Source organism: Erinaceus europaeus, chromosome 10 (assembly GCF_950295315.1).
Source record: "Erinaceus europaeus chromosome 10, mEriEur2.1, whole genome shotgun sequence".
Taxonomy (NCBI): Eukaryota; Metazoa; Chordata; class Mammalia; order Eulipotyphla; family Erinaceidae; genus Erinaceus; species Erinaceus europaeus.
In genome coordinates this window covers 26465659-26484278 of record NC_080171.1, presented here as the reverse complement: position 1 = coordinate 26484278, position 18620 = coordinate 26465659, and the positions used below count along the sequence as shown (strand labels likewise).

Here is an 18620-nt window from a genome sequence, read left to right as displayed (position 1 = left end):
CAACCTTGGGCCTCACTCAGCTTCCTGGTTTGAAAATCTGATGAATGACAATCCGGGGTCACTGGTGTCCTGGGGCCTGTGGGGGAGTGGGATGTCCTTTTAGTGACAGGGAGACTGAGGCTAGCAAGTGGGTGACTGAGTGGAGACCTCAGGCCAGCCTGGATGGAGTGAGCAGCATGGATTTATGAAGCCCTCTCTCTGTACCTCTTTGTTACTTAGACTTCTGCAGGCTCCTTCCTTTTTCCTTTTTTTTTTTTTGCCTTCTTAAAATTATTTATTTTGGATAGAGACAGAAATTGAGAAGGTGGGAGAGATAGGGTGAGAGACAGAGAGACACCTGCAACCCTGCTTCACTGCTAGTAAAGCTTCCCCTCTGCAGGTAGGGAAAGGGGGCCAGGACACTCCAACCTGGGTCCTTCTGCGCTTGTAGTTTAACTAGGTAGGTCACCACCCAACCTTGTCTCAAGTCGTTACTTTAATTTCTTTCTTTCTGAGAGAGGCAGACTGGGAGTAAGCCCATGTTCAGCGAGGAAGCAATTACAGAAGCCAGACCTTCTACCTTCTGCAACCCTCAATGACCCTGGGTCCATGCTCCCAGAGGGATAGAGAATGGGAAAGCTATCGGGGGAGGGGGTGGGATATGGAGATTGGGCGGTGGGAATTGTGTGGAGTTGTACCCCTCCTACCCTATGGTTTTGTTAATTAATCCTTTCTTAAATAAAAAAAAAAATATATATATATACAAAAAAAATTTCTTTCTTTCTTTCTTTCTTTTTTTTTAAATTTCTTTGCACCAGCATTATTGCTGGGGCTTGGTGTATGCACCACCAATCCACTGCTCCTGGAGGCTATTTTTCTTTTTTGTTGCCCTAGTTTTTTTTAAATTGTTGTTGTGGTTATTATTATTGTTATCGATGTCATTGTTGTTGAATAGGACAGAGAGAAATGGAGAGAGGAGGGGAAGGCAGAGGGGGAGAGAAAAATAGATACTGCAGACCTGCTTCATCACCTGTGAAGCGACCCCTCTGTAGGTGGGGAGCCAGAGGTTCTAACCAGGTTCCTTATGCTGGTCCTCGTGCTTCGCTCCATGTGTGCTTAACCCGGTGCGCTTAACCCAGTGCGCTATTGCTCGACCCCCCCCCCCCATTTTAGCTTCTGCACTCTCTCTTTTTTTGGGGGGAGAGAGGTCTCCGTGGTTGACCTGGGGGTGGTGAGCTGGGGGGTCTCCAAAAATTCAGGGTGAGTGGACAGCCAGGTGAAGGAGGGACGGCAGCCAAGGAGGACAGATGGGCGGCTGCCCCTCTCTCTTTATCGCCCCTCCACGCTGTTGGCCATTCCCTCGCTACTGATTTTTCATTAAAACAGCAGCGGGCTCTGCGCCACCCAAGGTCACTGGCTGCCTGGAGAGCCGACTGCGGGCCATTACCCGGCCTGTAATGACCCTGCAGCGAGCAGGCGCGATCAAGCACCAGGGACGCGCCAATTTCCGTCTGTCCCGCGGCGATCGTATCTGGCCTGAGTGATCTCCACGGCGGTGGTGGGGCGCTGGGGGCAGAGTGGCCGGGCCAGAGAATGCTCCCTCTGGAACAAAGGGCTGTGTGGCTTGGGCAATCCGTAGGTGACACCCCTATGAGGAGGAGGTGGGGAGTGGGGGCACAGAGAGAGTAGCCCCCTTCCCCTGGTACCCTGAGCACCCCACGTGTGGCTGTAGCTGGTCCTCACAATCTTGTCACAGCCCTGACCTGCCAGGAGTTAGGGTGGAGTTCCATTCCCCCCACCCTCCAACCTACCTCCCCACCCCCATCCTCCCTTCCTGCCATGAGAAATGGTGACTCCTGGTCATACACATCCTGATGTCATACACAGTAGCCCACTTGGAAAAGGCTCCTTTTTTTTTTTTTTTTTTTTTTTTTGCCTTCGGAGTTATTGTTAGGGCTCGGTGCCTGTACTATGCATGCACTGCTCCTGGCGGCCATTTTTTCCTTTTTTTTTTTTTTAAATTTTTTGTTGTTTATTGGATAGGACAGAAAGAAATTGAGAAAGGAGGGGCTATAGAGGTGGTGAGAGAAAGACAGACACCTGCAGACCTGTTTCACTGCTTGTGAAGCAACCCCCTTTCAGCTGGGGAGCCTGGGGCTGGAACCCGGATACTTGCGCTGGCCCTTGCACTTCATACTATGTGCGCTTAATGAGTGCATCCCACCCAACCCCAGGAAAGGCTCCTTTCAACGACTTTCTAACTCCCATGTGCAGTGGAGAAGCAATTACAGAAGCCAGAAACTCTTCCTTCTGCACTCTTGAAAAGAATTTTGGTCCATACTTCCAGAGAGGGGAAAATGTTAGAGGAGATGACCAGAGGGCTCTGAGCCCCAATTCCACTGGGACCGGAAACGTTTGTCACCAGGTATTTGATTTATTTGATTATTTATTTATTTATTTCTGCCACTAGGGTGGCAGAAATAAATTGTTGCGGCTTGGTGCAGGCATTACACAACCTACCACTCCTGGTGGCCATTTTTTCCCTTCCTTTCTCTCTCTCTCTCTTTCTTTCTATTTTATTTGTATTATATAAGACAAAAAGAAATTGAGAAGAGAGGGGGCGATAGAGGGAGAGGAAGAGGGAGAGGGAGGAAAAGATAGACACCTGAAGACCTGCTTCACAGCTTGTGAAGCATCCTCCCCTGGAGGTGGAGAGTGGGGCTCAAACCCGGGTCCTTGCACTTGGTAATATGTGCACTTAACCAGGTGTGTCACTCTGTGGTGCCCAGAATCTTTGTTTTCATACCATCGCTGAAAAGGAAGAGAATCTGGAAAACACCAGAGGAAGCCCTGCACTATTTCTCTAATCTGAGAGAGAAGAAAGGAAGGACGTTCAGAAGTAGTAATAGGTGTAGGTGGAACTTAGAAAGGAAGTGAAGGCAAGACCATAGAAGTCAATAAAATGGGGAAAATATATATATTCAGATATATAGCTAATGCATGTCTGTGACTTTGCGAGAACTATTAGTTTCCATTGAAAGGGGATGGGGACAGAGAACTCTGGTGTTGGGAATGGTGTGAGATTATATCCTTATTATCATATAATTTTGTAAATCACTACTAAACCACTAATGCACAGAGAGAGAGAGAGACAGAAAGAAAGAAGGAGGAGGAGGAGGAGGAAAAAGAGGAGCATGGGGGAGGAGGATGGGGAGGAGGAAAAGAGTTTCCTTTCTTAGGTGGGTAGGCCTGGAATCTGGCCTGGGCTGAGAAGCCAGGTTTTAGAAACTGGCTAAGCAAAAACTGCAAGCATCCCAGATATCCATGCACTGGGGAGCAGAGATGTGGGGCCCCAAGTGCAGGTGGGTGTGACTCAGAAGTCAGGAGACTGGGAGCCTGAGCTCACACAGTCTTATCCCTGTGCAAAGGGACATGGTGACAACTGAGGGTCCCTCTAACACCAGACATGACACACACACTTGGGATGGTACCAGGAGGGGACATACTGTTCAGAGACCAGAGCTGGCAGGGACACGCTCATCATGACAATCAGAAAAGGACCTTGTGTCATCTGTCTCTCTGTCCTTTTGTCCCTCTGTGGACCCAGAGCTGCTGCTTATTACAAACCCTGGAAGGGCTCCTGGGGTGGGGTGGGGGTTTGTGGTGGGGGTCCCCTCTTCCTGTCTGTCTCTTCTAGGTCTGGCTTCCTGTGGGGGCAGAAAGGGGGCCCTCAGGGACTCTGTCACCCACTCTGGGATTCCTTCTGGCAGGGCCTGCTGGGGCATGAAGGCAGGGTTCTGGCAAGGACGTGACTTGTGTGAAACCAACAGCTGGGAGTCTCACCACCAGGAAAACAAACCAACAGTGTGAAGATTCCACAACTTGAGAAGGGGTGGAGGCCAGGGGAGCCAGGACCGCACAGCCTCCTCTCCTGGCGTCCTTCCCATTCCATCAGATGGCTGGAGAGATAATTGGCTAATTAGGCTTGGAGGTGGTGGGAGAATTCTTCCAAGAGGGAGTGCAGTCTCATGTGTTCCTGCAGGATGGTAGCTGGGATTATAGGGGTCTGATCCTCATTCTCTGCGGGTACTCCCTTCCCGGGCTCCTAGCTTACGTGCCACATTGCTCCTGTCTGTCCTGGGGAAGGACACACTGCTGAAAATAGCTCCTGTGAAGAGGCCTCCCTCCTGGGAACCACAGGCCTTCACAGTGGCCCTAATAATACACAGCTCCCCTCACCAGGGCCTCCTGTCCTCAATATTGCATCATCCTCTTGGCCAAGGGACACCAGCCTCCTGAAACCAGGGAACTTGCCCGGAAGGAAGGAAGGAAGGAAGGAAGGGGTAAGTGGTGTTTAAGGAAAGGGCATTTCAATTCCTGTGGGTTACTCCAGGGCCACATATGTTCAGTGAGCAATTACTACATGTTGGCTCTGTATTGGGGAGAACAGGAGGTGTGCCTGTACTAAGTCCTCATTTTTTAAAAATTATTGATTCCCTTTTGTTGCCCTTGTTGTTTTATTGTTGTAGTTATTGTTGTTGCTACTGATGTCATCGTGTTGGATAGGACAGAGAGAAATTGAGAGAGGATGGGAAGACAGAGATGGGGAGAGAAAGATGGATACCTACAGACATGCTTCACCGCCTGTGAAGTGACTCCCCTGCAGGTGGGGAGCTGGGGCCAGAACCGGGATCTTATGCCGGTCCTTGTGCTTTGTGCCACGTGTGCTCAACCTGATGTGCTACCGCCCAACTCCCCATATGTCCTCATTTTAAGATAGAACTTGGTGGGTGGGGGTAGATAGCATAGTGGTTATGTAATGAGACTCTCATGTCTGAGGCTCCAAAGTCCCAGGTTCAAACCCCTGCACTACCATAAGCCAGAGCTGAGCAGTGCTTTGAAGAAAAGGAGGTGGGAAAAAAAAAAAAGATGATAGAATTTGGTCCCAGAGTCTGGGTGCTCTACTTGGCTAAAAGAGGGAGGCAGGTCTGTGCAGCTCAGGTTTATTTCATTTTAGTATATATTTATTTAGTTAGTTATTATACTTAGTAGTGTATTACAAGATTATAAGACTACAATTTATTTACTTATTTATTGCCATCAGGGTTATGTCTGGGGCTTGGTGATGGCACTATGAATCCACCATTTCCAGCAGCCATTTTTTTCTCTTTTTTCCCCCGTTTTCCCCTTATTTTTTAATTGGATAGGACAGAGAGAAATTGAGAGGGGAAGAGGGAGGTAAAGAGGGAGAGAGACAGAGAGACACCTGCAGACCTGCTTCGCCGCTTGTGAAGTGTCCCTCCTGCAGGTGGGGAGTAGAGACTCAAACCTGGGTCCTTGTGCATGATAAAATGTGCATTTAGCCAGTTGCACTATTACTGGCCCCCTTATTTATTTATTATTTACCAGTGCACTTCTCAGCTCTGGTTGATGGTGGTGCTGTGGGTTAAACCTGGGATCTTGGATCTTCAGGCATGAAAATCTTCTTGCAGGGGACCGGGTGGCAGCGCACCTGGTTGAGCATACTTGTTACAATGCACAAAGATGTGGGCTTAAGCGCGCCCCCCTCCGTCCCTACCTGCAGTGGGAAAGCTTTGTGAAGTGAAGCAGGGCTTTAGGTTTCTCTCCCTTTCTACCTCTGCTTTTCCCTCTTGATTTCTGGCTGTCTCTAGCCAACAAATAAATAGAGATAATGAAAAAAAAATCTTGCAGAACTTTTATGCTATCTTCCTGGCCTGTGCAGCATCCCTCTACTTGCAGAAAGGTGGCAGCATCCCAGGCTGGGACTCAGCACACACATTCTGTGAGTGTCCCAGGTAGGTTGGTGGGCTGTCTGGACTACAGAGTCTGCTTCTGCCCTGGGTCTGAATGTCTTTCTTTACTGTAGGAATATGAGTACTGGGACCGTGACACAGCACATACATCACATCAGAAAGACTTAACATGGTGTCCTGACTGCCAGAGAATGAGGACTTCATATCACTCTCCACATAGAGTTTCCCTCATAGTGAAGAGTTAATGGGCTAGGAAGACAGCTTAATGATCTGCAAGAGACTCTCATACCTGAGACTCTGAAGTCTCAAGTTCTAACCCCAGCACCACCATATGTTTGAACTGAGCAGTGCTCTGGCATCTCTCCCCCACCCCCCATATCTCTTTCCTTCATTTAAAAATTTCTTTAAAAAAACACACCTGGCAGCCAATAAATGTATCTGAAATTATCATGAACTTATTCGAATATCTAGGGTGCATAAGAAAAACTCCCCTTTGATGCCTTCCAAGGTTGGATTCCATTATGTATTTTGTTCTTTCTTCCAGCCTCTGGCTGGAGTAGAGAAGCACTGCTTAGTTTCCCTTCAAAAGAATAGTTGGCAGTTAAGTTGTTCCTAGGATTCCCAGTGCTTAGAGGAAAGGCATATCTGTATAAGAAAAACGGATTTCATAACACTTTTTATGTTTGTTTTGTTATTGTTACCAGGGCATTGTCACTCTGAGCTGTTTTTTTTTTCTTATAGAAAGAGATAGAGATACTGATAAATCAGAAACAAAAGGATGAATATGGGATGATCTCACTCATAGACAGAAGTTGAAAAACAAGATGAGAAGGGAAACCACTAAGCAGAACTTGGACTGGAGTTGGTGTATTGCACCAAAGTAAAAGACATTGCTGTGTGTGTGTGGGGGAGAGTACAGGTCCTGGAAAAGGATGACAGAGAACCTAGTGGGGGTTGTATTATTATGTGAAAAACTGAGAAATGTTATGCATGTACAAACTATTGTATTTACTGTTGACTGTAAAACAGTAATTCCCCAATAAGTAAATTAAAAAAAAAAAAAAAAGACTAGGGTGGGGGGAGAGTTCAGTTCCTGGAGCATGACAGCAGAGGAGGACCTAGTAGGGGGTTGAATTTTTTTTTTTTTGCCTCCAGGGTTATTGTTGGGCTTTTTGCCTGCACTACAAATGCACTGCTCCTGGAGGCTATTTTTTTCCTTTAAAAAAAATTGTTATTTATAAGAAGGAAACACTGATAAAAACCATAGGATAAGAGGGGTACAACTCCACACAATTCCCATCACCAGAACTCCCTATCCCATCTCTTCCCCTGGTAGCTTTCCTATTCTTTATAGATCTGGGAGTATGGACCTAGGGTCATTGTGGGGTGCAGAAGGTGGGAGGTCTGGCTTCTGTAATTATTTCCCCACTGAACATGGGTGTTGACAGGTTGATCCATACTCCCAGCCTGCCTCTCTTCTTTCCCTTGTGGGGCAGGGTTCTGGGGAAGCAGGGCTCCAGGACACATTGGTAGAATTGTCTGCCCAGGGAACTCTGGTTGGCATCATGGTAGCATCTGGAACTTGGTGGCTGAAAAAAGAGTTAACATATAGAGCCAAACAAATTGTTGACTAATCATGAACCTAAAGGCTGGAATAGTTTAGATGAAGAGTTGAGTGGTCTCCGTTTTGTATATAGTTAGTAGTCCTCTTTTAGTTATATTTCAAAGGGCCCATGACTATGCTAGTTTTTTTTTTTTTTTTTTTACCTGAGGCTGACATCTGATATGCTGGTGGATCCTAGTTATTGTCTGGGGAGATGATGTCATAGCTGGAAAAAGGACCAGAAAGCTGGATCAGGGAAGAGAGTAGCTTCCAAATATGGGAAAGGTATATAAGTATTGTTAATATTTTCCCCCTTTTGTTGCCCTTGTTTATTGTTGTTATTATTATTGTGTTGTTGTCATTGCTGTCGTTATTGTTGGATAGGACAGAGAGAAATGGATAGAGGAGGGGAAGACAGAGAGGGAGAGAGAAAGACAGACACCTGCAGACCTGCTTCACCACTTGTGAGGTGACCCCCCTGAATGTGGGGAGCCGGGGGCACGAACTGGGATCCTTAAGCCGATTCTCGTGCTTTGCGCCATGTGCACTTAGCCTGCTATGCTACTGCCCGACCATAGTGGAGGTTGAATTGTTAATGTGGAAAACTGGGAAATGTTATGCATGTACAAACTACTGAATTTTACTGTCAACTGTGAACCATTAATCCCCCAATAAAGAAATACAAAAAAAGATTTAATGAGGCTATTCTAAGGTTTTATGTCTCTACTTTTTATTTCTAATGAAGATGAAAGGCTTAAAAAACAGAAAGAGACAGAGATACAAAAGAAGAGAGGGAAGATGCCACAGCAGTGCGACCTCCTCCAGTGTAAGGGGGGGGAAAGATGCCACAGCAGGGCAACTTCCTCCAGTGTAAGGGGGGGGGAAAGATGCCACAGCAGGGCAACCTCCTCCAGTGTAAGGGGGGGGGAAAGATGCCACAGCAGGGCAACTTCCTCCAGTGTAAGGGGGGGGGGAAGATGCCACAGCAGGGCAACCTCCTCCAGTGTAAGGGGGGGGAAGATGCCACAGCAGGGCAACTTCCTCCAGTGTAAGGGGGGGGAAAGATGCCACAGCAGGGCAACTTCCTCCAGTGTAAGGGGGGGAAAGATGCCACAGCAGGGCAACCTCCTCCAGTGTAAGGGGGGGGAAAGATGCGACAGCAGGGCGACTTCCTCCAGTGTAAGGGGGGGGGAAAGATGCCACAGCAGGGCGACTTCCTCCAGTGTAAGGGGGGGGAAAGATGCCACAGCAGGGCGACCTCCTCCAGTGTAAGAGGGGGGAAAGATGCCACAGCAGGGCGACCTTCTCCAGTGTAAGGGGGGGGAAGATGCCACAGCAGGGCGACCTCCTCCAGTGTAAGGGGGGGGGAAAGATGCCACAGCAGGGCGACCTCCTCCAGTGTAAGGGGGGGGGGAAAGATGCCACAGCAGGGCGACTTCCTCCAGTGTAAGGGGGGGGGGGAAGATGCCACAGCAGGGCGACCTCCTCCAGTGTAAGGGGGGGGGAAGATGCCACAGCAGGGCAACTTCCTCCAGTGTAAGGGGGGGGAAAGATGCCACAGCAGGGCAACTTCCTCCAGTGTAAGGGGGGGGAAAGATACCACAGCAGGGCAACTTCCTCCAGTGTAAGGGGGGGGAAAGATGCCACAGCAGGGCAACCTCCTCCAGTGTAAGGGGGGGGGGAAGATGCCACAGCAGGGCGACCTCCTCCAGTGTAAGGGGGGGGGGAAGATGCCACAGCAGGGCGACCTCCTCCAGTGTAAGGGGGGGGGAAGATGCCACAGCAGGGCGACTTCCTCCAGTGTAAGGGGGGGGGAAGATGCCACAGCAGGGCGACCTCCTCCAGTGTAAGGGGGGGGGAAAGATGCCACAGCAGGGCGACTTCCTCCAGTGTAAGGGGGGGGGGGAAGATGCCACAGCAGGGCGACTTCCTCCAGTGTAAGGGGGGGGGAAGATGCCACAGCAGGGCAACTTCCTCCAGTGTAAGGGGGGGGAAAGATGCCACAGCAGGGCAACTTCCTCCAGTGTAAGGGGGGGGAAAGATGCCACAGCAGGGCAACTTCCTCCAGTGTAAGGGGGGGGAAAGATGCCACAGCAGGGCAACCTCCTCCAGTGTAAGGGGGGGGAAAGATGCCACAGCAGGGCAACTTCCTCCAGTGTAAGGGGGGGGAAAGATACCACAGCAGGGCAACTTCCTCCAGTGTAAGGGGGGGGAAAGATGCCACAGCAGGGCAACCTCCTCCAGTGTAAGGGGAGGGGAAGATGCCACAGCAGGGCAACTTCCTCCAGTGTAAGGGGGGGGAAAGATGCCACAGCAGGGCAACTTCCTCCAGTGTAAGGGGGGGGAAAGATGCCACAGCAGGGCGACTTCCTCCAGTGTAAGGGGGGGGGAAAGATGCCACAGCAGGGCAACTTCCTCCAGTGTAAGGGGGGGGAAAGATGCCACAGCAGGGCAACCTCCTCCAGTGTAAGGGGGGGGGAAAGATACCACAGCAGGGCAACTTCCTCCAGTGTAAGGGGGGGGGAAAGATGCCACAGCAGGGCAACCTCCTCCAGTGTAAGGGGGGGGAAAGATGCCACAGCAGGGCGACTTCCTCCAGTGTAAGGGGGGGGAAAGATGCCACAGCAGGGCGACCTCCTCCAGTGTAAGGGGGGGGAAAGATACCACAGCAGGGCAACTTCCTCCAGTGTAAGGGGGGGGAAAGATGCCACAGCAGGGCAACCTCCTCCAGTGTAAGGGGAGGGGAAGATGCCACAGCAGGGCAACCTCCTCCAGTGTAAGGGGAGGGGAAGATGCCACAGCAGGGCGACTTCCTCCAGTGTAAGGGGGGGGGAAGATGCCACAGCAGGGCGACTTCCTCCAGTGTAAGGGGGGGGAAAGATGCCACAGCAGGGCAACTTCCTCCAGTGTAAGGGGGGGGAAAGATGCCACAGCAGGGCAACCTCCTCCAGTGTAAGGGGGGGGGAAAGATGCCACAGCAGGGCAACCTCCTCCAGTGTAAGGGGGGGGAAAGATACCACAGCAGGGCAACTTCCTCCAGTGTAAGGGGGGGGAAAGATGCCACAGCAGGGCAACCTCCTCCAGTGTAAGGGGGGGGAAAGATGCCACAGCAGGGCGACCTCCTCCAGTGTAAGGGGGGGGAAAGATGCCACAGCAGGGCGACTTCCTCCAGTGTAAGGGGGGGGAAAGATACCACAGCAGGGCAACTTCCTCCAGTGTAAGGGGGGGGAAAGATGCCACAGCAGGGCAACCTCCTCCAGTGTAAGGGGAGGGGAAGATGCCACAGCAGGGCAACTTCCTCCAGTGTAAGGGGGGGGAAAGATGCCACAGCAGGGCAACTTCCTCCAGTGTAAGGGGGGGGGAAAGATGCCACAGCAGGGCAACTTCCTCCAGTGTAAGGGGGGGGGAAAGATGCCACAGCAGGGCAACCTCCTCCAGTGTAAGGGGGGGGGGAAAGATGCCACAGCAGGGCAACCTCCTCCAGTGTAAGGGGGGGGAAAGATGCCACAGCAGGGCAACTTCCTCCAGTGTAAGGGGGGGGGAAAGATGCCACAGCAGGGCAACTTCCTCCAGTGTAAGGGGGGGGAATGATACCACAGCAGGGCGACCTCCTCCAGTGTAAGGGGGGGGAAAGATGCCACAGCAGGGCAACTTCCTCCAGTGTAAGGGGGGTGTTCTGGGGTGTTGGGCTCAAACCTAGGCCCTACATGGTACAGTTCCTAACACTTTATAAAGTTAACCCAGTACAACTCCATGTGTTTGTTTGATTTGGTTTTGTTTTTACCACCAGTGTTATAGCTAGGGCTTGGTGCTGGTACTATGAATCCACCACTCCCAGTGGCCAGCCGCCCCCATCACACACACACACACGCACACGCACACACACACACACCTTTCTTTCCTTTCTAATTTTTATTAGATAGGACATAGAGAAATGGAGAGAGGAGAGGGAAGAGACAGAGAGACACCTCCAGACTTGCTTCACTGCTTGTGAAGTATTTCCTTTGCAGGGGCTCGAACCCCGGTCCTTGTGCTTAGCAATATGTACACTTAACTGGGTGCATCATAAGCCAGCCCCCATGTTGGTTTTAGGGGATACTCGATTTCCCAGAGTTTCCAGGTTACATCCCCAGCACCACTCTAAGCCAGAGTTGAGCACTGCTCTGGTTTAAGAAAAAAAGGAAAAAGGAAAAAGGAAGTTAAATCTAGAAGCCTGTCAGGCAGGCCTGAAGGAAAAGGTGCAGCTATGCTGCAGGCCTCAGGGAGAAAGTGTTGCTGGATTGCTGGATGATTCTGTCTCTGAGTTTACAGACTGCTGGGCTCCAGTGATTCATTCCTAAAGGTTCCTTCCAGTAGGACAAATAACCTCGTGACAATACCCCTTAAGCCAGACACCCAGCCTTGTATAAGACTGGTCACATGATCCAGATGGCTATGTCACTGAGCCCATCCCCCACTAAGCCCTAGACCCCAGCCTCAGAGTGAGATGTTTTTTGAGACATGAGTCTGCCATCTTCTTGGGTTACTAGCACCTGATTTATTTATTTTTATTTTAATGGATAGTGGCATTTTTATTTTAATGGATAGAGAGAAATCGAGAAAGGGCAGATAGGGAGAGAGACAGAGAGACACCTGCAGCCCTGCTTCACCATGAAGCTTTATCCCTACAGGTGGGGTACTGGGGCTCAAACCAGGGTCTTTGTGCCTATAGCATGTGTGCTCAACTGGGTGTGCTACCACCCAGCACTTACACTAGGACCTGGTCAAACATGCTTTTCTCCCACCACCTCCTTTCCGCTGATTGACCCTCCTGATCAGTGAACAGCTTGAACCTCGACTCAGTAGCACCATAAACAGCAGTGGCAGGAAGTCTGGGTCACAGGGTCACTGTGTTGGACAGAGCCTGGGACACAGACAGCATTAGGGGACAGAGACAGTGTGTGTTTATCTGTGACTCACTGCTTCCAAATGGTGACAGTCCTAATGGGCCACACTGCTGTCCCCTGACAGTTTTCGTACAAAGCCCCTCAGGTTTGTTAAGTGTTTGGTTATCCACAACTCATCGAGGACATTTAAAAGTTGTGTGAGGAGCTGGGCGGTGGCACATCTGGTTGAGAGCACATGTTGCAATGTGCAAGGACCCAGGTTTGAGCCCCCAGTCCCCACCTGCTGGGGGAAAGCTTTGCGAGTGGTGAAGCAGGGCTGCAGGTGTCTCTCTGTCTCTCCCTCTCTGTCACCCCCTTCCCTCTTGATTTCTGGCTGTCTCTATCCAATAAATAAATAAAGATTAAAAAATTTTTTTTAATTAAAAAAAAAGTTGTTTGGCTTAAGATAGTGTCACCAGCAGGGTTTATCTGCAGGTCTGAAGGGGTTTATTCACTCTCAAGGGTGTCCCTATGGTCATTTGACAACCTGAATAGCCATCCCCTGAATTTCTAAAGTGTCCCCTTGCGGGTAGAGCCACCCGACTTTTAATCATCATGATGCTACCAACCTGATAACAATAAGTGGTTTGGAGATAGAGGGGAACTGAACAGTGAATATTTTCCTACTGGACTGCCTGGTGAAATACCCACATGGCCAGCAGAGCCCAGAGGTCCTGGCAGCAGACAAGTGGACCAGCCTGATAGACCACTGATGGAGGAACCAGGATCAGGGGGAGGGGAGCAAGGCACTGTCCCAGGAAGTGCTGTGGAAGGCTCCAGTTGAGGGAAGCCAGAACCCAGTGCTATCATTTTATTCTGTGGCACCAGGAGATGAATCCAAGGCCTTGAGCATTTGTGATACTGCTGAACAGTCTCCCAGGGTTGAATTTTTTTCATGTGAAGTGTCACCCTGCAGGTGGGGACTGGGGGCTCAAACCCAGGTGCTCCACCACTTTGTGGGGCTCAAGCAGGTATGCCACCACCCAGCATAATTTTTTGAGTGTTCTTTTCAGAATGCCTTCTGTTGTTCTTTCTTGAAAGCTGTCATTCAAGAAGAGCAGGATAATGTTCCCTGTGTGTCCTCAATGAGTCTTAGACCTAGGTGACTCAGGGTGCTGAGGGCAGGGGAAGATGGACCTCTGAGAAGGAGTGGGAGCTGGCACCCCGCCCCCAGGTTGTGGGCCCCTCTGCCCTTCAGCTGCCCTCTCTGTGCCCTTTCCACGTCACCCAGAGCCCAAGAGGGCAGCTTCTCTGAGGTGACGCCACTTAATCTGCTGGCTGAATCGCCGCCCCGGTCCTCATCGCCGTTATTGCATTTCACGCCGAGTCCCTTGGATTTACTGGGTTATTGGCTCATTTTTCATTCTGCATCTGTGGTGCCTGGGCTTGGGGATGAAAAGTCATGCCACGGTTAACTGTGATAAGAGACGGCTGAGCACGGGGTCTGGGAACCTGGAGAGGGCTTGTACCAGGGGTGGGCTGCTGTGCACTTGACCACATGGAGGACACCCCTAGGGCCTGAGGCTGGGTTGCATGGTCAGGGCTAAGTTTCTTCACCTCTGCTGAGACCTTCATTTGAGGGCTGTGGTGTATAGGACTTCAGGAGGGTGCCCAAGATAGCGGCTGTGATGTGTTATAACTGGCTTGGATACCTGAGAGCTGTTAAGTCACAGGACTGTTGGGCAGGGGAGACAACATAATGGTTATGCAGAGACTCTAATGCCTAGAGCACCAAAGGTTCCAGGTTCAATCCCCATACCACCATAAGGGCTGAACAGCCCACCCCTAGTCGGGGAAGAAGAAAAAAATTATTATTGGGCGTTATTGGGTGGGGGAGGGTCACTCAGAAAACATGAATATAAGAACAGATCATGAAATGGCTGGCTTGAGGATAGCGTCCTCTCTGATATTCAATTACCCTCCCCCTCCTTGCTCCCATGTGCTGTGATTTGATTATCTCGGGGCCCACAATGCACTGGTGTTGACACCAGGGGCCATCCCCCATGAGCAGCCTGCACTTAGTGTTGACAGCAGCCCCCACCCTCTTGCAGAGGAGTGGGGGTTGGATCTAGCAGGCCTGTGTTGCCTGGCCTTGTCCCCCCACCTTCACAGATCATAGAGTCCCGACATGGCAAGTCACTCACCTGACTGCAGAGCCAGAATGCAGACCTGGGTGTCCTGGACACAGAGCTTTGCTGCTGCAGTGTTCATTCTCTCTGAATCACTGAGACTGAGTCCTCAGGAGAGGGGCAGCCCCCAGCCCAAGCTGAGCACAGGAGAGGCAGAAAGCAAGCCTGGGCCAAATCACAGGATGGAAGGGCTGACAGACAAAGTAGCTCCCTGTCAGGGCCTGCACATCTGGGACAGCGGCTCCCCCAGAAAGGCCATGTGCTCTAAAAAGGACTCTTTTTACTCCACAATCCCAACAAAGGCCCCAGAGCACTTTCCTGCAATGCCTGCCTGTGTCTCCAGGGGTCAATCCACACTGGAGGGCACTCAGGAATTTCAAGGGCTGAGGATTCCCTGGCAGGTGTGTTTCTTGCCAGGAGGGGGAGGTTCCAGGTGTCAAGCAGCCCTGCCTGTCCAGGCTGAGTGCCCGCTGGGTCCCTGGCACCTGAGTCTGTTGCCTCATCATGCCTGGCTGCTTCCACGTGGCAGGAGACAAAGGTCCCAGGACCTCATTTCCCTGGTGGGCACAAACCCAGGGAGTGGCAGTCAGTGGAGGAGAGCCCGGAACCCACCTCCCTGGCAGCTGTGTGTTGCCAAGACCTCCTTCGGGCTGCTTTGTGTGACAGGCCTTCTCTGACTCCTGGGGGTGGGTGGGTATTGTGGAGGGAGGGCACCCTACCCTGGCAATCCCAGGTTCCCTCTTGTGGGTGTGTCTTGGGATAACCTGGGAGTGATTCAAAGGAGCAGGGGCCTGTGTGTGGGGAGCAGGCCTACTGGGGATTTCAGAGCAGGTGGAGCCCCTGAGAGTTTCTGCCTGGTTCCCCCTGGGACAGGCGCTGTCTGGCCAGTGTGCAGAGAATGTGTGTGTCCTTGGCTCTGCCTGCCCAGAAATTATCTGAAGTTATTATTTTTTTATTAACTTTTTAAAAATTATCTTTATTTATTAGATAGAAATTGAGGTGGGGGACAGAGACAGAGAGACACCTGAAGCCCTTTATTTAATATTTATTTATTTAATGGATAGGAAAGAAAAAAACTGAGAGGGGAAGAGGAGAAAGAGAGGGAGAATGAGAGACACCTGCTTTAGCACTCATGAAGCCTCCCCCCTGCAAGTGGGGAGTGGGGGCTTGAACCTGGGTCCTTGTGTATGGTAATGTGAGCCTTCAACCAGCTGTACCACCACAAAGGCTCCTTTATCTACAGTTTTGTTGGTGCTCCCAGCAGCCTAGTACACAGGTTTCTCTGGCTCTTTCCTCTTGCCCCACAGCTAGGCTTTCCTCGCTTGTAGCACTGGGTGAGGACCCTCCTCCATGACTTCAGGGTAAAAGGAGCACACCAGGAGGGCTTTGCTTGTCAGTAACAATTTCCTTCTTATTTATTATTTTTTTAATCTAAGAGGCAGGGAAATAGCTCACCCTGCAGAGTGCATACTTTACCATGTGTGAGGATGTGGATTTGAGCCCCTTACCACCATGTGGGAGCACTGTGCATAAGGGGAAGAGTCATAGATGGTGGAGTGGTGCTGTGGTGGCTCTCCTCTCCTCTGTTTCTCACCCTCTTTCCAAAAAGGAAAGCAGTGGAAGTAAAAAGGTGTGGATCCCCAGTGATAACCCTGGAGCCAAAGCAAAGCGAAGTGAAGCGAACTGAACCAAACCAAACCAACAAAAGAACAACAACAAAAATCTTTGAGATGAAATTCACATACCATAAATTTACCCATTGTAAAGCTTGTGGCTCAGTGATGTTTGTAATACAGATCACAGTGATGTGCAGCTGCTACTTCTCTATGGCATTCCAAAACATTTTTCTTTCTTTCTTTCTTTTAATTGCCACCAGGGTTAATGATGGGGTTTGGTGCTTGCATGATGAATCCACTGCTCCTGAAAGCCATTTGTTTTCCTTTTTTTTCTATTTTGTTGGCTAGGAAAAAGAGAAATTGAGAGGGGAGAGGGAGGGAGGGAGGGAGAGAGAGAGAGAGAGAGAGAGGGGAAGATGATGCCTGTAGCCTTGCTTCACTGCTTGTGAATGAAGCTCCCCACCATCTGCAGGTGAGGACTGGGGGCTTGAACCTGGGTTGTCATACATTGTGACATGTGTGCTCTATCACTAGAGTCACCATTTGGCCCTCCAAAGCAGTTTCCATCACCCCAAAAGCATATCCCATTCTCTCACCCCCTAGCTGCTGCAACCACCAGTGTGCTTTCTGTCTCTGAGGATTTACTCATCCCAAACATGTTCTGTGCCTGGAATCACACAGTGTGACAGTGCATAGTTTGCGGCTTTCCCTGCACATGGCACTTTGGGGGTGCATCTGCATTGTAGCATCTGCCAAAATTTCCTTATTTTTTTAAATGTGATATTCCTTTGGTGTGTATGTCACATTCTATCCATCCATCCATCCATCCATCCATCCATCCATCCATCCAACCATCCATCCATCCCTCTCTCCCTCGTTAGCTGTACCCCACCCCTCCCCAGCTCTGGCGTACAGACTTGTGATGACCCTACATGGTAAGTGTGCAGCAGTAGGTCTGCATGTACTTGACCTTGTTCAAAGCTCCAGTTGCCATTCTCTCAAACATGTGGAGAGGTGTGTTCTTGTAATAACACCATGTCTAACTGTTGGTGGAACTGCCAAATGGTTTTCCTAATGCTTCTTCTCCTTCTCTTCTTCCTTCTCTATTTATTTAGAATAGAGATGGAGAGAAAATTGAGAGGGAAGGGAGAGATAGAGAGAGAGAGAGAGAGAGAGAGAGAGAGAGTCCTGTAGCAGTGCTTCACCACCTGTGAAGCCCTCCACCCCCTGCAGGTGGAGACTGGGGAATTGGACCCAGGTTCTTGTACACTGTAGTGTGTGTGCTCTACCAGATGTGCCGCACCACCCAACCCTATCTCCTTCTCCTCCTCTTCCTCTTCCTTTTGCTAGAACACTGCTTATCTCTGGCTTATGGTGGTGCAGGGGATTGAATCTGGAACTTTGGAGTCTCAGGCACAAGAGTCACTTTGCATAACCATTATGATATCTACCTCCGCCCTCCTTCTTTTTAAAGATGTTTCCAATACTAGTTACTGGTCGGCATCTCATATACTTTCCCGTTTCCTGCATGAATCTAGAACTATACTTAAGTCATCCCTGCTTGAAAGACTCAGGAGTTGGGTGAGGCCCTTACAAGTTGCCAGGATACTGGATGTGTGCCTTGCACCCGGCTCCCTCAGACCTGCTCATCCTTGGATTCTACCTCCTCCCAGAAGCCCATAGAAGGCTGTCTCTTGTGGTTCATTTGTCTGGGTGCAGAGATGGTTGAGAGTTTGAGCTCTTAATGCAAACCCCTTAAAGGCTGTGAGTGTGTCCTTATTCCTCGTGCCCCCCTGGACCATGCATCTAGTCGGAGCTTTGTAAATAGCCAGTGCAAACAAGCCTGTCAATGGCTCCCCCAGGTCCTTGGACGTGGCCTTGACCTGGATATGGTGGAATGTCTCGCTGTGGCCTGCCTGAGGGCTGAGGCCTGCTGTTGTGTCCCCAGCTGTGGGTCAGCTGCCTTACAGCCTGCTTTCTAGCTTTAAGGAGCATTGTGAGTTTGGAAATGGGCTACTGCCAGGGGATCCCGAATCTTTTCCCTCCCTTTGGGAACAAGAGATCATTATTTCTTTCCCCTGCCCCTTGGCAGAGCAGATGTTAACTTTCCAATAAATGGGTGGGAAAAAAATAGATGAGAGACATTTAGCAAACTATAGCTATGCAGTCCAGAGTTATCACTCTGATTTCAACTGGGACTATAAAATTTTATGAGCTATTAAATTGTCCTAAAACCTCCTTTAACATACAAACTGGAGCGTCTGAGATTACCCATTAAGGAAAAGTGGGTTACATCAGGAGAACTTTTACTACTCACACTCAATTGCATTCAATCAATAAAACTTTTAACTAGTCACATTGCTTTGGGCAGATGACATGGGTCCTGCTGTGGATTGGCTGGCTGGGAGTCCTGAGCATGACAGAGTTGGACACCTCAAAACCTTCTTAGAAGGTTCTGCTTGTTGCCTGTGTTCTTTAGGAAGGTGGTTCACAGAAGTGCCACTGAGCTTGAGACCCTCCCTGTACTCATTGACTGTCCCAGGACTGCTATGAGTATAACTTCTTTATTTTTTAACTTTTTATTTTAAAATTAT

General features: G+C 50.1%; 2 long non-coding RNA genes across 2 annotated transcripts in view; both read right to left on the bottom strand.

The window, feature by feature from the left end:
* The window catches only part of LOC132540859 (uncharacterized), a 234429-nt gene that overhangs the window by 20149 nt on the left and 195660 nt on the right, over positions 1–18620 (bottom strand). The window lies entirely within an intron of this gene.
* Positions 6709–14615, bottom strand: LOC132540857 (uncharacterized). The gene is made up of 3 exons (XR_009551981.1): positions 14426–14615; positions 7521–7582; positions 6709–7342 (listed from the first exon to the last, which is right to left on the bottom strand). It is a non-coding gene; the product is annotated as an uncharacterized LOC132540857 (long non-coding RNA).